The sequence below is a fragment of the Peromyscus maniculatus genome, chromosome 19, assembly GCF_049852395.1.
Source record: "Peromyscus maniculatus bairdii isolate BWxNUB_F1_BW_parent chromosome 19, HU_Pman_BW_mat_3.1, whole genome shotgun sequence".
NCBI lineage: Eukaryota > Metazoa > Chordata > Mammalia > Rodentia > Cricetidae > Peromyscus > Peromyscus maniculatus.
The window spans coordinates 12,492,125-12,511,930 of NC_134870.1; the positions used below are offsets into that span (position 1 = coordinate 12,492,125).

At 39.0% G+C, this 19,806-nt stretch overlaps 1 long non-coding RNA gene across 1 annotated transcript in view; it reads left to right on the forward strand.

The window, feature by feature from the left end:
- Positions 1-1,409: 1,409 nt before the first annotated feature.
- Positions 1,410-19,806, forward strand: part of LOC143269474 (uncharacterized) — a 51,514-nt gene continuing 33,117 nt past the window's right edge. The window contains exon 1 of the long non-coding RNA XR_013045895.1: positions 1,410-1,495. This is a non-coding gene — a long non-coding RNA (uncharacterized LOC143269474). The remainder of the gene's footprint in view (positions 1,496-19,806) is intronic.

Genomic DNA, 19,806 nt, shown 5'->3' on the forward strand with positions numbered 1-19,806 from the left:
ATAAAGTGTGTAAAAATATATTGATGAAACACAAAATGAGAAACTTGTTATTCAAATATATAGAAAGAGCTTCTGCTTTTAGATACAGATTTCAGGAAAAAGAAAGTTTGGGTCAACCCCTCCCCCTTAATATAAGAAGTATAACTGTTGAAAACATAAAACAGTTATTCCCAGCTAATACAAGTGCTGGTGTCACATCTGTTGCTGGAGGGCTTCTCTCCAGGTTCCACCAAGCCCCGCAGTCCCACAATCCACATATAAAATAATCACTCAGATGCTTATATTACTTATAAACTGTATGACCGTGGCAGGCTTCTTGCTAACTGTTCTTATATCTTAAATTAACCCATTTCTATAAATCTATACCTTGCCATGTCACTTGTGGCTTACCGGCGTCTTTACATGCTGCTTGTCCTGGCGGTAGCTTGCAGTGTCTCCCCCTCCTTCTTCCTGTTCCCTCAATTCTCCTCTCTCTTTGTCCCGCCTATACTTCCTGCCTGGTCACTGACCAGTGTTTTATTTATATAGAGTGATATCCACAACACACATCTTTAAAATAATGATAATAGGAACTAGGCAGTTAGAATTCATGCACATACACACACATACACATACATGTGGTGGTATTGTGTTCCCCAAAATATTGCATACCCTAATAAACTTTTCTGGGGTCAGAAAACAGAAAAGCCACTAGATACTTAGGATAGGCAGTGGTAGCACACACCTTTAATCCAACATTCCAGAGGCAGAAATCCATCTGTTCAAGGATACAGCCAAGCATCGCTTTAAACCCAGAAAGCAAGCCTTTAATCCCAGGGAGATGGTAGAAAGCAGAAAGGTATACAAGGCATGAGGACCAGAAACTAGAAGCATTTGGCTGGTTAAGCATTTGGCTGGTTAAGCTTTTAGGTTTTGAGCAGCACAGTTCAGCTGAGAGCCATTCAGATATGAGGACGTAGAGGATTCCAGTCTGAGGAAACAAGATCAGCTGAGAAGTTGGCCAGGTGAGGTTAGCTGTGGCTTGTTCTGTCTCTCTGATCTTCCAGTGTTCACCCAAATAACTGGCCTCAGGTTTGATTTTATTGATAAGACTCTTTTAAGATTTGTGCTACACACACATGCGAGCACACATGAACAAGAGCATACACACAAACACATGCTTTGCATACATAGAAGCACATGCATTTGCATGCATACACACACACAAAACCATGCATTTGTGCTCACACACAAATACATGCATTTTTATACACATATGCATTGGCATAGCATAGATTTCAATTAAGTTAGTGATGCTGAATTTGGAAAATAGACAAGGAAGAGTAATTTTCATACACATTAAATTGATTTACTCTGATTGAAAGCCTGCGGTTTAGTTAACATGTCACTCATACAAATCAATTGCATTTGCAGGTGCCAAAATGAAAGGCAAATGACACATCAGGCATGATACATTTTAAAATATTCTGTTAATGAAAATCCAGAAGTGTATGAGGTAAGCACCCTGTTTTCATCATTCCTAGGTTAAGTGTTTATCAAAACCCCCACTCTGTGAGAAGTCACTAGATAAGATATTTTGTTAGCAGTTACTTAGCAATCTCAAAGAATGCCATGTGGGGAAGCCAGCTGCTCTGTGCCTCCTTAGATAAAACCACAAAATACAGTAAGCCAGGGGTCCCCAGCGCCATCTCTCATAACCCGGAGGCTCTGTCCAAGTGTCTATTTATCCCTTCCCCACACAAGGTGAGCCACAGGCTCAGAAAGTTTCCTGATGGCTCATCCTAAATTCCTCAGGGTCTTCCTGTGTCACTGACTGGTCATCTGGGACATTTAACCCCAGCTGTGAGGTGCTGAAGACAAACGATGTTGTGCTTGTTCAACAGTTGTCTAAACTGAGAAGTTCTTCCTTTTTTGTTTGTTTGGTTTTGTTTAATGTTTTAGGCTGTCCTCAAACTTGCTTTTTATTAGCCCAGGATGACCTTGATTTTGTTACCTACCTTACTCTGTCCATTTCATTACAGCAGTGTTCCACCATGCTTTCAACATACTTTTGTGTATATATGTATACTCAATTACTTTTCCTTAGAAAACCTTTATCAGAGACTTTGATGTATTCTCTTTAAAAATCTGATTTTTTTGAATTACAGTAAATATAACACACAGGTATTTGTCTTTGAAATAAGCATGTACTATAAACTGAGAACAAAAAAAAATGGTTTCAAAAAGTTATAATTATTATTTAGTGTAAATTTTTATTGTTTAAGAAAATAGGTGGCTATGAGGTTGCATATTTATGAGTCAGGAAAATAAGTTTTCTTTCTTGCAGGAATAACAGAAATGTCTCTTACAGTTAAGATATATCACGACAGCAATTTAATTAGGACGAGCTGGCAGCCCTTCTTAAAATACTCTGCTAGAAACAAGCACCACTAAACGCTGCTAAAATGTTAATCCCATGTTCAAATATTTATTGTAAGCACTTCTGATGTTTCTGCTGCACAAAGCTGTAAAGCGCAGTCCGCCAGTTGATTGACAGGAAACAGTTCCATTCCCAGGGCTGCTTTGCCCTGAGTGTAGTAGAGCTGCCAGCCAAACTACCCTTCCGTGGCAACCAGTGATCGCGCTGAGGAAGCCTGGTTGCAAGAACCACTGTAGTGAATACAGCTAGTGAAGCCACATCATCTGCTGCAGGAGTGTAACACGAACCTTAAAAGGTCTTCTAATAAAAAAGAAAAAAAGAAAAAACAGTCCCAGATATTGGGGTGAAAGCTGAAAGATCAGAGAAGCAGAGCAAGCCACGGCCAACCTCACCTTGTCAACTCCACCAATCCTCTGACTGAAATCCTCTGAGACCTCACCCAAATGGGTCTCAGCTGAACTGCCTTAGTTCCTGTTTCCTCAAACCTTATATACTTTTCTCCACACACCCGTTGCTTCCTAGGATTAAAGGCGTGTGTGCTTCCCAGTACTGGGATTAAAGGTGTGTGCCACCACTGCCTGGTTCTGTTTCTCTCTTGTAGCTCAGTGTGGCCTTGAACACACAGAGATCCAGGCCGGTCTCTGAGTGATAGGATTAAGGGTGTGTGCCACCCCTGTCTGGCTTCTATGTCTAATCTAGTGGCTGGTTCTGTCCTCGGATCCCCAGGTATGTTTTATTGGGGTACACTGTATATCACCACACAAGAGACCTTGCTCTAGTCACAGTGACTGCTCCAGCCTTCACCAGCTCCAGCAAACATCAGATCTGTCACCCTTCAGTGCACTCCAGGTGACTACAGCTTCTCTGGACCCAATAAAAGCAGTTTTCACCTCACTTAATATGTCATTTCAGATTTATCCATCATCTTGCAAACTCATCTTTAATCGCGGCTGATTACATTACACTTTATAGATACATCACATTTTCATTGTCCCGCAACTTGGTGACAGACATATGGGCTGTTTCCGTTTCTTTGCTGTTGTCAACGGAGCATCAATAAACACGGTGACCCAGGTGTCTCGGGTGGAATTTGGAGTCCTTTTGGTGCAAGCATGGGAGTGTGGTGCACGGGTCATAAGGCAGCTCTAGGGTCAGCTCCGTGAGAGATCTTCATACTGGTTTCCACGGGGGCTGCTCCCGTTTGTACTTCCTTTTAAAGGCCATTCTCACACAGGTGAGATGAAGCAGTTGCCTTTGTATTTTCGCCATGGCTAACAACTTTAGGACTCTTCATCTCCTGGTGTTTCTTCTTTGGAGAAGCGGTCCTGTTCAGGTCACAGGCTCATTGGTTGGTTAGCAGCTTTAGATTCTTTAGTGCTTACTTTTTTTTGCAGTTCTTTCTGATTTTATTTTTGAGATTATAATACAATTACATTTCTCCTTTCCCTTTTGTCCCTCCAAACCCTCCCATAGACCTCTCTTTGCTCTTTTTCAAACCCATGGCCTCTTTTTGCATTAATTCTTGTTATATACACATACATTCCCTAAATATAACCTGCTCAGTCTGTATAATGTTGCTTGTAGGTATGTTTTTAGAGCTGACCTTTTGGTATTGGGTAACCAGTTGGTGTGCTCTTCCCTGGAGAGGACCATTTCTCCCACCCTCAACCTGTAATTCTTTGCATAGGGTTGAAGCCTCATGATTTTTCTCCATGCACTTTGACATATCTATTGGTTTTGTCCTTGTTTTGCTCATGTTTAGGCAATCAAATGTCACACATTCTCTCTCATATAACATATAAAGATCCTTTTTTAAAAAGCTTTTTATTTACTTATTAATTGGTTGGTTGGTTGCAAGTCAGTTGAGGCAGGATGTCTTATAGCCCAGGCTAGCCCTAAAGTCTATTTAGTGAAGGGTGAACTAGAACTTCTGATCTTCCTTCATCTTCCTCTTGAGTGGCCAAATCAAAAGCCTGTACCACCACTCCCAGCTTGTGCTATGCTGGGAATCCAATCCAGGACTTTTCATATCTGCCAGGTTCTGTCTACTGAGCTCCATCTTATTATAGCTTTTGATTGTATATATGACATCACTGTGTTTACCAGTCAGGAAACTAGAACGGAGACCACACAGTGAGAGAGGAAAAGAGGTTCAGGAAGTGAAAGAGCATAACAGAGAATGTGATGTGAAGGCAGGCAGGAGAGTACTGTGGCTAGAAGGGTCGGAGGTGGGCAAGAGAATAGGGAGAAGAGAGCAGGGGGGGGCGGACAAAAAACATGCGTGAAATGACACCCATTGCATGTATGCTAACCGAAAAGCAACAAGTTAAAAAATGCAGTTTTTTTGTTAAAGTGGTTTTCACCAAAGGTAGGGGACTCTCTCAATGGACTCAACCCAAAGCTTTTGATCTACAGAAAAGGAGGCTGTGCTTATGTGAAGCTTGTGGACGGCCCTGGTGTGCTAAGTGTGCTTGGGAAACCTGGAACCATGATGGAGTCCTAGAAACGCAATCCAAACAGAGGTGTGACACACCCCTTTGCATGTAGGCAGGCTGATTTCCGTTCCCCTACAGTGAGCCTGGAAGACTTCTCACTCTCCTCTGGTGCTTCAACAAAGGCTTCTATTGAACTGTCCTTTGTCCACTTATGGGCTTCATCATGGGTGCTTGCATTGAGCTGCTTGTATGACAATCAAACACCCGGGGCTTTGTGGGGGGCCTACCAGTTTCTCTGTGGGAGCCAGCTCCAGCTTTTCCCCCAGGGTACTCTTGAGGAGAGAGGAGTGAGAAATATTTAGATAGAAAGATAAAGGGGAGAGAAACAGAAACACAGGATACCCTCAGGAGGGCCTGGATCCATATCCACAGGCCAATCCTGTATCTTCTAAAGGGCTTTTTATAGGAATGCCAAGGGGTGGAGCAAAAGACCTCCCCCTAGCACAGCTAAGTGTAGACCCTTCCAACCATCTTGTAACCACACATGGTCAACCAGCCCTGCTGGGTAAAGCAAGCTCAGATCTCACTAGGAAGCCTTTGTGGTTCTCCACAGGGCTTTTAACTCCTATGTCAGGAGAAGCAGAGGCCCTGAGGCAGGGATTGAGACTCCCATGCACTAAGGGCCCTGACGCCAACAGCTCTGACTGAAGAGTTCCAGCGAGCACCTGAGGGAAAAGACCTGAGAAAGCCATGCAGGGCATGGCGGAAGTTCTGAGGCAGGAGACAATAGAGAGCTCAGGGCACATGGAACAAGGGGTCCTGAAGAGCTAGAAGTGGGAGTCCAGACTGCAAGGACTCCAAGTCTCCATCACTATAGGAGCTCTGAGAACTTAATCCCCACACCCCAAAGCTGGGGAGCTGGATCTAGTGGCTGGGTATTAGTTTTCAGAGGTCTGAGCCTTTGTCTTGAGAAAGCAGAGCAGTGAGCCTCTAGTTTTCAAGTTTAGAGCCACAGTCCTCTGGATTTGGAAGCCCAGCTTGTGAGTCTCTAGATTTCCCAAGTCCACACGCTTTTCTCCTAGTCATGTGGCATGATTTAAAAGTCATCCTAATTTTGCCGACTTTCACAGGACACAGGTTATGAGATCAAAATGAGCCATCTTAGAAATAAGACTAAAATGCTTTCACCCTAAAACTAAGGCCTAAGATTTCTCCTTTTAGGTACAGGCCATTAGTTACTAAAACCAGTCAGTTCAGATTCCGGAAACCAGGAAGTGTACAAGTACCGAGTCACAAGGTAGTCACGAGATAATGCCTGCCAAACTATGGAATGTCCTCTCCCTGTTTCCAGGGTAACTGACCACAGAAATGTCCCCACCTGAGGGCAGCCAATGAGAAATGGTGGTGGGCAACCACCCCCTTAGAAGTAAGATTAAGCCATGATTTCTAGAAAGCCCCTAGAAGCGAGCCAATCAGAATTGTACCCGTACTAGCACCTCTAAATGATGTAACCTTGTGGTTTTTGCCTTTAAAAACTGAGCTTGCAAGAGGTGGGCACTTGCTCCAGCCTCCACTGTGTTAGATCTGTTGGACGAAGTCCCTGCCTTGGCTTGTATATTCTGAATTAAACCTTGCTTTTGCATTCCGACATGCTTGTCTTCAGTGGTCTCTCTAGGGGTCACGATCTGGGCACAACAAGGTGATTAGCTGTGATGGACATGGATAAACAGCATTTTTTTTTTTTTTTTGTGATAGAGACTGTGCTGGTTCATATTTGTCAACTCAACGCAAGCTACACTCACCTGAGAAGAGGGAACTTCAAATGAGGATGACCTCCATCAGGTTGGCCTGAGGACATGTCTGTCAGTGGGGGCATTTTCTTCATTAGTGATTGATGTGAAAGGGCCAAGGCCACTAGGGGTGGTGCTGCCCTGGGCAGGAAGGTGTACTGAGCCATCTTGGAAAGCAGGCTGAACAAGCCATGGGAGCAAGACAGTGAGCAACTTTCTGCCATGATCTCTGTTTCTGCTCCTGCCTCCAGGTTCCTGCTGGAGTTCTTCTCCTGATTTTCCTTGATGACAGACCATAACCTGCAGGTTGGTTTCAGCCAGTGTTTTACCATAGCAACAGACACCAAGCTAGGACAGTAGTAATTTAGGGCCACCACCAGTGGAATTCTTCTACTTCACTTCCTGGTCCCCTGCTCCACTGAGTTATTAATGGTTGAAATGAAAAAAACATTTAGTCAACTTCCAGTAGCCAAGAAGTTATAAGGAAGGAAAACAGGAAGGGAGAGACTGAAAATAGGGTGAAAGAGATCTGCAGCAGTTTTTAACACAGGCAATGTTATGAAGGTGGGGGGGGAGCGTGGATCTTACAGGGAGGGAGGGAGGGAGCTTACAGAGCCTTCTAGAAATGTTTCTCAGTCTGTCTGTTTCCTGATTACACAAATAAAGCTAAGCTTTGCACAACACATGCAGATGTGCGCACTGCAGGTGCTTTTTCCCTGTGTGTGTTTCACTCAAATTTTTGGGGATAACTGTGTGCTGTCTATGGAACATATATTATCTTCCGTCTGTTTTAAGTTTTCTGAATGGAGTGATAGATGTTTAGGGCATCTATCAATTTCACAGTCAAATGTAATTTTCCATTATCAAAGAAAGAGTAGCTCTTTGCTATTGAACTTGGGATTCAGTTAGGTATATAGCCCTTTACTATCTGAGTGTTCTTAGCCAAGTTAGTTTTACATTTTCTAAGTCCTAGGGGTTGTACACATACGTATATACATGCATATATATATATATATATATATATATATATATATATATATATGTATATGTGTGTGTGTGTGTGCGTGTGTGTGTGTGTGTGTGTGTGTGTGTGTGTTTCTTGTTGGTTGTTTGTTTTGACAATGGTTTTGCACTCATCTGATGAGATAGTAAAGAATTCCATCTTGTTTTTCATATAGTAGAACGGACCCAGTCTTATGTTTCCTGGAACATTTTGCTTTAAAAGTAGTTGACTATATTCTTTGGGTTTCAAAGTCCATTTTACAAATCATCAACCTCATGTTTCTTAGCAACAGCGAAACTGTCCTTCCTTTGGAAGTAAGCTGTACTTTTCTTGTGTCTGGATCATACAGAGTTAAGCTGATGAGCATGGAGACAGAGAAAGGAGAGTTGGCATCTTGTATCTGATGGAGGAGAAGCAGGCTCTGAGTCCAGCTGAACTCTGCTCACACTCCTTTGTTCACAATGAACAGCAGTATCTATGGTAGCAGTTCTCTGCATCTCTATTAGGTTGGACCATTCTCTCTTGTCGGTGCTCTCCCACTCATTGCAGACCGCTTAGCAGCATCCTTGTCCTCTATTAACTAGATGCCATTAGCACCTCTGCTCCAAGAAGGGACAACCAATGCGGTTATTTTCCATCATTACCACATGCTTCTTAGGGACCAAATCTCCTTCATCCTCATAGAGAACTAGGAACTCAAATTGTAGTGCTGCAAACTGAATTGACATACAAAGAACAAAGGGAATGAATGTCCAGAGTTCAAAGCCATCCCCTCTATTTGAGACTTTGATTCATGAAAGAAGATCTTTGACAGGAACTCCCAACTGAACAATGAGCATATTAAACAGCCTCACACAGCTAAGTGGAGACAAGGGTCTCAAGTCTTTGTAAGTCTGTGTTTATAAACCTCACATCAGTTCCAAGGACTGTGTGGTTAGAGACAGGAGATTAAGTCTCATATCATATGATCTGTTCAACAAAAACTAAGGAAATGTTCTATATGTTGTGATGCAAATTTATGTTGTATATGTGGGGTTTTTAGTTACTAGGATCTCAACACACAACAAATACCTTCAAAATATTAAATGTGCTAGAGTCATCCCTAGTTTATAGTCAATGACCATCATAAAAACTCAAATAAATCAAATAGGCACCAAAAGGCACCTTGTCATCCCTGTTCTACATAACAGTGTTACTTGTAAGCATGACTAAATTTTACTAGAATATCAGAAAGTGGCGCCATATCTCCTCCCAGCTCAATTTAGAAATATGGGTGCCTGTTATGTTATTAATCTCCTTTTTATCATTTCAGGATATGTAATAATATATGATTTAGGGAAGTTTGCTTCTTCTTTCTTTCCTTCTTTTTCTATTCTATCCCTTGTTGATATAGGGTTCTTTTTCCCTCCTCTCCCTTCCTCTCCCCTCCTCCTTCCCTCCCTTCTTCTTTCTTCTTTTCTTCTTTTTTCCTTTCTGATAGTCAAGATCCCTGACCAAATACTAAAAGCTACCAGATAGAAAGGTACATATGTGTGACTTAGGTACACGTATTTTGGATGCTAAAAACACCCTGCCCCCAAACAAACAAACACACAAGTTAAACAACAACACACACACACACACAAAATAAAACAAATAAACAAAAGTAGTTGGAGAAGGCTATGTGGATTTGATCTCAATATTTAAAAACAAATAATTTGGAGCAAAGCAAAATAACATGCATTTCTACAATGTAAGGATCTGACAATTGACTCCAGGGTGGATCCACTTTACAGACCCCACACCTTACCCTCTATTTGCACACACAAGCTTTTAAGCATGCAGTGCCAGATAGTCAGCCCTGAATACGTGCATACAGGCAGAGCTATTTGGACTGAGCAGGTTATATTTGGAAATATAAACATATGTTCATACATGCATGCAATAACAATTAGTAAAAGAAAGAGGCTATGAATTGAAAGGAGAGGGAGAGGAGGGCAAATAAGAGTGGGAGGGCTCAGAGAGGGGGACAGGAAGGGAGAAATGTCATAATTAAACTATAGTCCCCAAAATAAAAATAATTTAAATAATTTAAAAAACCAAGCCTGTGCAGTTCTACAACCATCACACCTGGTCAGGACTCAGCCATGATCCTCGCGGCCAACTGGTGGTCACTTCCCTTAGCAAGCCTTCCTTCCTACTTAGAATTCAAATCTATCTCCTTCTAAAAGAAAATCCACAAATCCCACCTATCTGTTACCAATTCTGTCATAATATTTAATCCATTATCTGGTGAGTTTTATCTACACTCTTTTCATGTACCAAGCACAGAATCTCTAAGAATAACTGAATTATTCAGCATGACCCACATCTACCCTTTGGTTGAGCACATCCAAATTTCATATAAACAAATTTTTACTGGACTCTTTAAACCAATTCTCAAAGGTTCAACTGTGGCCCGTTTTCAATTTCCTTTTAAATGTTCTAAAATCTAAAATCTTGTTTGATCAAAACCTCAATCTTAATGTCCTCTTTCATTCTCCGAGGAAATTGCTCTTTTGTCATTTGTGAACAGTTCCAAATGACTCTTGTACTGTTCGTTTGCATGTGTATGTGCTGTTTTAAATTACTTTTTGTGTTTGTCTTTATTTAGGTAGTATCATATTCTACATGCTCTGCAATATTTGACTTTTAGAATTATCTGTGTTGGCGCCTGTGAGTTGGGTATTTTAATTCACAGACCATATTCCACTAACTGTACATTCCAAGTTAGATTTAAACTTCACTCTGAAAAACACTGGGTACGTTTTCAATGTTTTGATAGGCCAAATAAAGCTACATTCTTTTGCTTTCAGGCATGGACATTTAGAAGTAGAAATTCAATGTCACAGGCTCAGGAAATTTATGTTTAATTATACTCACAAATTTCTGCCAAAACTGAATAAATTGATGTATTCATATTCTAAAAATAGCTTAGAAAAGATCTACTTTCCATGCATTATCATGCTTTTATTACTAGACTTTTTCTGTTGTAAAGTAATAAAAAATAACCCATTTTTGTTTTCATATACATTTCCTGAATTAGAATAATTTGGAGAGGTTAGAACATTAGTGTACTGGTGAATATTGCCATTTATGAATGTAGCACAGTTCTGTATTTCAACCTATTTATATCATTGAGTGCATTTTTATTACTTTCTCCATAAAAGTCCCATGCTTTTAAAATTCATTGTAATTTAAGCTGAACATGTTATATTTATGTTAAAAAGGCTCTTATTTTTTATTTTAATTGTTAATTTTTATCAGTGGAAAACAGGAAAAGCTGATTTTATTATGGAGAATTTTCCAGCTAACCTCATAAATTCTTATTAATTCTATTGCTTACTAATTGATACTTTTAAATACTCTAGGAAGGTCATCAGATAACCTCTTTCTAATATTAGAACAGTTTTTTCCTATTGTAGTTTGAGTCACCAGCTTATTGTTCATTAACAGAAATAACAAAAAGTTATATGTGAAATAACATAATCACTGAGAGAGTGTATTTTTTTTTTGCATTAATGGGTATACTTCTGATGGTGTTTTGTATGCATCTTTATCAGATGATTTAATGAATTAGGAAAGTACTTTTCTATTTTTCAATGTTGAAGTGTTGTTACAATGAATATTACTAAATTTTGTTATAACCATTCACTAAAATAATTGTGCAATTTCTTCTGTATAAAATGATGACAAAAAAATCACCCATCACCCTGTGAGAATTTCTAACTTTGACCCATCCTTGCAATGTATGGATGAACCTTTTTTGTAATGTGTTAATTATTTTTCTTGTTGTTATGGCCAAACACCTGACAAGCAGCTTACAGGGTGAATGGGTTTGCTGTGGCTCTCAGTTGGAGGGACTACAATCAGTTATGCCAGGAAAGCTTGGCAGAGGGAGGAAGAGAATCAATCACATTGTACCCACAGTCAGAGTCAGGAAGCAGAGAATGAACAGGAAGTGGGCAAGACCTTAAAATACCAAGGCTGGCCCCTAGGAACACAGTCCCTCCAATAATCTTCTGTTAAAGGCTCCACAATCTTCCAAAATAGAAGAGCACCACCCTCTGGGAACCAAGTGTTGAAACACATGGGCTGCTGGAGAATATTTCACGTTCAAATCACACCACCGTTGCCTCAGTTTGGAACTGCAGCCAGCTAATAATGAAAGACACTTGGATGCATGAATTGAACATGTCTAGAGTAAAGCAGTTTATGTAAAATGTACTGTTTTCTTTTCCTAGTATCAGAATACAGACCCGGCTTTCATGTCCTTAAAAAGGTAGAAAAACTGAATGCAGAAGCAGTACAGAGACAGCAATTCCTCGAAGTCACAGCCCACAAGGTTTTCTGGACATTTCATTAGCCACCGAACCTCAAAAAAGGGGGGCGGAGTTACAGCTATGACTTGTGGAAATTATGGTTGGATTGAACTCAAGGCAGTTACAAAATGAGTTTCTATTAGGTACTGGAGAGTCCTCAACAAAGTTGTCATGCATTTTTCTCTTAGCACACCGATTTATATGGCTAGTGATTGATCTGAAATTTTCACCATCATGAGTATAATCTATGGGATTTATTCAGATTTCACCCATATAAACAGCACTATTGGGACAAGAAGGGCACAACACTATAATTATAATATATGTAGCTTTAGGCAAACAGCTCTACAATTAAGACACTTTATTGTACCATAGGGCTTCTCAGTTCTATTCAGTCATAGCCTCATTGATTTCTGCCACTCCTTAAACCCTAGATGTCAATAATCTTTCACTCTCTCAGTGATTATGTTATTTCACAGGGATGGGCTCAATACAGTCATGTGTTGTTTAAAATAGTGTTTTCTCACTCAACATGATTTCCTTCGGGTTCTTGAAGTTATTGTACATTCAGTCATGTTCTTTTTACTCAAGACTGCGGAGTTGGTGTGTTTCCTTAACAATTTATTCAGTGAGGGACATGTAGATATTTTCTAGTTTGGGGTTACTAAAATAAAGATTCTAAGGACATACTCACGTGAGTTCCTACAGAAAAATGTGCTTTCACCTTTAGTACTAAGAAATGTAAAGCAAATTTCCTAATCCATCAAAATAGCTGATAAAATGCCAGACTATTTTCAGGAGTATCTGTACATTTTATATTTTTACTACAAATGTATGACAGATTTACTGTTTAATGTCCTCATTGACATTTGGTATTAATATTGTTTTTATTTGGATATTCTGATAGTTGTATTGTTTGTTTTTGTGTATCCGGTGGCTACTGATGTAGATAGCTTCATTCGTCTTCTGTCTGGAGAAGAAATATCATCTCATTTTTGCTCAAGTTTCAATTTTTTTTATTCATTTTAATACTGTTTTAAAATTCTGTTTATATCCTACATTTAAATTCTCCAACAAACGTGTGAGTTACAAATGCTCCTCCTTCTGTCTGTTTCACTATATAATAATCTTCCGTAGAGGAAGGATTTAAATTAAGTTAGGTTTGAGTTACCAAGAACCTAGAGACTGCTGACTCAAGAAAATTGGCTGAATTTTGACAGGAAAGGTGCTTGCTGTGATATTTAACTTTGGAAGTCCCACATCCTTTGCATCAGCATCACGGACTGGTATACTGTCTACCTAAATACTCCAATAAAATTCATTGAGGTTCGTAGAGGTATTGAGTAGAACTTAATACTTCTGGCCCATAAAGATGCTTCTGTTAGTAATTGTTGTGGGTTAAATATGCAATCCCCTCAAGAGGATCACGTATTGGGACACTTTGGTCCATGGAAGTGGACCTTGAAGATGACATCCATTTCCTGTTCTGGCCATCACCCTCAGTTCCTTGATCCATCAGGATGTAAGAAGCCATGCCCTTCCAGTCCTGCTGCTATGTGCCTGTCACACAGCTGCAATGTTTTATTTGCTAAAGTAGATGTGCCCTTGAAACCATGAACCAAAATAAATATCCTTCCTTAAGCTGTTCCTGCCAATTCTTTTGTGGAAGTATTAAAAATAAGTGACAGATACAATTACTATAAAGCCATTGACATATTAACCACTTAGCAGACACTTCAGTGGCCACACACTCAAGAGAACACGTGTAAAAGAATCTACCAAAGGAATGGTAACAATAACAAAGCAATAGCCACAATACACCGTGATTGTAAGTTTTCAAAATAGCTGTGAAATAGAAGAGAAAATTTAAAAAGTTTAAATCATATTCAAAGAAAAACAGCGATTGGTAGAAACTCCCTGAGCATGCTTTGGCATTGAACTTACTAGACAAGATTTGAAGGGGCCACTCAAAACACAAAAGGAAAGTATATCTGAAGAACAGAGATATCATGTGTTTGTTTTTTTTTTTTTAATCAAACTATAGATATCACATGTACATGTGTGTATGCACACACACACACACACCACACACACACACACACACACACACACACACACACACACACACACACACACGAAGAGTGAATATTAAAGCAGAATCTTTTTTTGTGGTTTGTCTAAGAGACTGCAAGGCTTCCTGTAGTTAAAACAGGACCCAGTGGTTCAGATTTGCTTGCGCCGTGTGAGCTGTCTTTCTTTTCTCCGTTTACTCAGATGGGTTTCTCCAGTCACATCCCAAACACAGATTCTCTCACATGTTTAACGTAGTCACTGACGGGATGGGACCATCGGAGCAGAGTGCCTTCAGACTGCTCTCCCCATGTTTGAATTCATCTCAGCCTGAGCTTTATAAGCCAACTATCACAGAAGTAAATGATTTTCCCCTGCTCTGACTGCGGTTTTCATTTTTCTTTTCTTTGCAGAACTCTTAGATGGTGAGGGACGTGTCTCATGTAAGAATAATTGGATTGATCCATTTACATGGGGAACTGGGACGCTACAGGTCTAGATTCATTCTAGTTGACTTCTCATTCCTGCCTTGTATCCTGTGAGAAAACTCCTCATCTGACTCCCTCACACCACTGGTCCCCACGAGCCAGAGGAGGGCTTTTTAAAAATGTTTTCTACCCCAGATCTATAGGTATATAAAAGAGGTACAAATCAAATATTTATTGATGATAAATTCTAAAGAAATTTTTCATAAAACAATTCAGTGGTATGTACATAATTTTAGCATGTATTTAAATGAAAGCAAATTTTCACATGACTTAGATGGATTGTTTTTTATTTTCACATAAAAAAATAAATCCTGGCCAAACATTTGGTACAGGGTGCAGGGTGTCTTCAATGCCTTTTCAGAGTTTGTATACATTATTACTTCATAATCTTCAATGCCAAGGTGGGCTTTGTATAAATAAATGGTACAAAGTTGCAGAAGTACATTTAATATTTAGGGCCACTTCAGAAATTGTTGAAAATTTGTTTCTAATCCCAAGATCAAAAAACAAAAACAAAAATAAAAAATAAAAAAACCAACAGAACATTTTTTAACTGAAACCAGGAACCAAAAATGTAAAGAGCAATTTTAACATCAAACATTTTATTGATAGTACAATATCATCCTAATCTTTGCTTTCTAAAATCAAATCATTGTGTTTCAGTAATAGCAGAAAACTTTATATGTATGTTAAAAAAACAAACAAACAAAAAACAAGCAAACAAACACAAACCCCTTGAAATTCACAACTTGCAATTGTCTTTTTTCAGGCAGGGTTAATTGGTACTGTCTGGCCCGACAATGCTCACAGTGCTAAGTACTCAGGGTGAATGTCAGACCAACACTGCACTGAAGATTTACAAAGCGGAAGCAGCAGATACTGTTGGAAAGGCCTCAGAGTCATCACACTCAAATTTCCATTATGTTTGGTTCTTGACATCTTCAAAACCTTTCACTTGTTACCAAATACTTTGTGACCCTCCACATCCTGTTGTGACTGGTTCCTTCAGCCTGAGACTCTGTCAGCGGAGGAACTCTCTGGAGCTCATGATTGAGTCTGAAGGGCTTGTTTCTCACCACTAAATGGTTCTTCTTATTGGTGCTACTATGGGAGAAGAAAGAGTATTATGGCTGTTTTCTGTGATAATAGATGAAAAGCCTCAATTTACTTTTGTATTTGCTATTGTAAATTCAGTTTTGCCCTTTTGGCCTCTTTGCAATTCCAGGCATGTCACCATGAAGTTAGATAATGATCCATCACTTCTGAACATCAATAATTCCCAGCCCTAAATTCTTTTGGGTCTCATTTTTTTCCAGTTTCATTGAGCAGCCACATTATTTACTAAGCGATCTGACATCCGTTTTATCACCTGCTTTTATCCATGTTGTATGTTGGTCAGGACATACAATGTGCATGTCCCACTCTCAGGTTTTGGAATTGTTCTGCATCCTTGCATTGCCTTTTAAAATTCTTGAGAGTTCAAAAATAACATCTATTTTATGTATACATAATTCTATAGTATACACAATGTGATTGAGCTAATTTATCATATTTGAGGCCTCATATTTACTTTTTCCATCTCCATTGATCTGAAAGATGTTTTACAATCCCAGTATAAACATCTTTGTCATATTTTCATTAAATTTGGTTATTTGGTGACCAGTATGACTATTACATCAAATGTTCACTTTATCTAAGAGAAATGTCTCTCTTCAGTCCTCTTAATATTGTGTAGCCTGAATTATGTTCATGGCCTTAGAATATTTTCCTTTGTGAAAACTCACTGGGAAATTTTCTGCCTTTATTTTCCATGATACAGTATCAGCTTGTATTTTGAATGTGTGTAGTCAATAAATGCAGATGGACTGCTAAATATAAAGAGCTAAGCTACTTAGCCCCAACTCACCACTGTTGTTAATTTGTTTGAACTTGTTTCTGACATCTCATTTGATGTTTGGTATTTACAATGCTCTCATTTTCTTTTTAATTATCCACTGTTTTCCGGGTTACACTCTTCACTCTGTGTTCACACAAAGGGTTTACAATCTCTTTCTACAGCAGTTCCCTGCTTCAGGCTTTACCACAGTTGCAGAATTGGGTTTGTGCAGAATCTCCATTTGAGCTGTTGTTGATGTAACCAATCGTATTATTAAAATAAGAAACACAGAGCCAAGGTAAAAGAGAAAAGCCGAGAGGTCAGAGCTCAGAGATAAAATCTTACCTCCTCCAGTGCTCCTAGCTTCCCCGAGAGAGGGAGGTACTTCCTGTGTCCCTGTTTAAATAATCTTTCTGTTCTGCCTTCTCATTGGTTGTAAACCCAACCACATGACTGCCTCATCACTGCCTGTAAGTACCGCCCTCCAGGTCTTAAAGGCGTATGTCTCCAATACTGGCTGTATCCCTGAACACACAGAAATCTACCTAGCTCTTCTAACCACCATGCTCTTGCTATGGCTCTAATAGCTCTGACCCCAGGGCAACTTTATTTATTAACATAAAATTAAAATTACACTTCAGTACAAATAAAATATCACCACATTTCCCCTTTTCTATTTTAATAAAAAGAAAAAAGGCAAAAGGTTATAACTAACAAAAGAAAAACTATATACAAAAGTACAATAACTATATACAATATATACAAGTAACAAATACCTAAACGATGTCTAGTCCATTTGTATTTGACAAATCAGAGAAAATAATTCCCTTATCTATCCTATTTTAGTAAGTCCAAAATGTATCTAATTTACTTTCTATCCTAATTAATCTTCAACTATAACTAACTAATCTTCAACTCCCTCAGAGACCCAAGAAGGAAATAATATTAGCTAACAAAAATAAAAACAGGAAGTGCACAAAAGCAACTTCCAAAAATTTTGTGAGTTGACAGAAACAGCCAGCTGCCTGGACAGTCACCTGAGGTTTCTCCACAGTGTTGGGGCATTGTCTTCAGCCTATAGGCTTATGGTATCTGACAGACTCATTTGTGAAGTAGGTTGTACACAAGGTCAACAGTTCAACCTTCATTTGGGTGAGAGCAGTCCATGTACCAGAAACACCTGAATTCCACTAGTGTCATGTCATGATTCAGGATTTTAAATTCTGGAATTTGTTGATGGTTTTTGAATTCAGCTGTCCATTCTTCTTGGCTGTGTATATATGGCTTCATCTAAGCATGCCCTTCTCCACATCCCTCTATTAAATGCCAGTCTACTATTGAGAGGCGTGAGCTTTCAGTTGCTGTTCCATTGCACAACAGAAGCCATCGGCCCACTGTCTGTTTAGCTGCCTTCAAAGAAAAGGGCACTGTACCTTTTCCAGATTGTGAAGGCCACTTCAGGGATGGTGCCATATTGTCCTGGCCTCAGAAGATGCCTTCTGATAAAGCCATAACCACACTTGTTTTGGCAGGAATCGGTAGTCCTTTGTTTCGTGTTCTGTCTGTCCATTTTGTCCTGTTGATACGAGGATACTTTGTTGTCCAGTGGCTAACTTTTGCCACAATGAAAATTAACTCCATATGCAGTTTCTTCAATGCCCATATTTTCTCTGAAGTAGATTGGTACTGCCAGGAGCTGACATGTCTCAAAAAAGAAAAATTTCTAAGTTATTAAAACATTTTAAATGCCATATTCTGTAGATCTCTGAAGGGTTTGAAGATGACCTGTCTAAAATACATCTGTTCAATTTTTAAAACATATCTAATATGACTACAATTTCTATTGTAATGTCTAACTACTAACTTTCATTTCTTTATATCCTAATAGTTGGTAATAATGTAAAGTATTTAAAACTAGTAATTGTCTTTTTCTTTTCTTTCTTTCTTTTTTTTTTTTTTAAACAAGAACCTTAAATCTAATCTCCTTTGCTTAGCCTTTTTTCTAACCCTTGACAACTTGTAACCTACCCCCCTAAATAATGAAAATTATCCCAGACCCAAAACCCATTAAAAGAACCAAAAAACCACCCGCCCCACACCACTTCTTTGGCAATGTGGGTGTCATATTCTTAAAATTGCTTCCTGTTGGGTATGGGTGAAGTTATCTTTGTCCTGAAAGAAAAATTTAGGTTAATTGTCAAATTCTAGGAAAGGTAACTATATCCTTCATTATTATCCAGTCTGTGTATAAAGCCAAAGTTCAGGGTTTATCTCAAGTCCTTATTCAAGTAGTCTTTGAGACTGGATCATCTCAGCTCGTCATCTCAAAATTGTTCTGAGCACCTTGTAGTTCAAAGCTGATCTGTAGATGATGTTTGTCAGCTTAGTGATATTATTATTGTCCACGTGGAATTGTTGTTGTTGTTGTTGTTGTGGGGCCCCATCTTCTTTCCGGAGACTTTAGTTGATGTTAGGCCTGGCCGTGATTTCCTGCAGAAAACTGATAAGAGACTCGAACACAAAGACATATATATGCAGCTAACTGAAGCCTTTTTTCTAGAATTAGTTAGTACTCTATATGACCATTCATATCTTAACAAAGTTTAAAATGTATATATATATTAATCTTGTAAATTTTGATATAAAATTTATACTTTAAGAAAAGTTTAAAGAATCAGAATAGAATCAAAGAGTTGAGATTAGTAATAGAATAGTCCCTTAATTAATTTGGCTTTTGTCCTGTCCCATAGCAGAAAATGGCTCTTTTATTCTGTCATGATACAGGGAGTTTGTATTTTCATTTTAACAACATGCTTGAGTTTAAAGAAGGAGAGAGCCATTCTCCAACTCCAAAGTCAGCTTTAAATTTTAATTGAACTGGGACTATTAGAAAACCAATAGTGTTAAATCTTTAGAGAAAAGCAGAAACAAACATTTAAGAAGACATAAAATTTTTTAGATAATATATACCCATATGCCATATACTCCAATATACTCTGTTTCCTGGGATAGATGATTTGTCCCTTTTCTTCAGTTGTCTCATTTGTCTTGTGTTCTTTAGATTCCTTAACCTTCATTGTCCTAAAAGACAAAAACAAAAACCTTCCCCCAAGACTAATTTTGGGGATGTTCCTTTTTGGCAAGTTATTATCTGATTAAATGAAAAGACATGTGTTACAGGTACAAGTTAGTTTAAATTGGATGTTCATGGTGGTTGATGAACTATCACCTCCTCTAATTAAGCGCCAGATGTTGATGTAACCAATCGTATTATTAAAATAAGAAACACAGAGCCAAGGTAAAAGAGAAAAGCCGAGAGGTCAGAGCTCAGAGATAAAATCTTACCTCCTCCAGTGCTCCTAGCTTCCCCGAGAGAGGGAGGTAC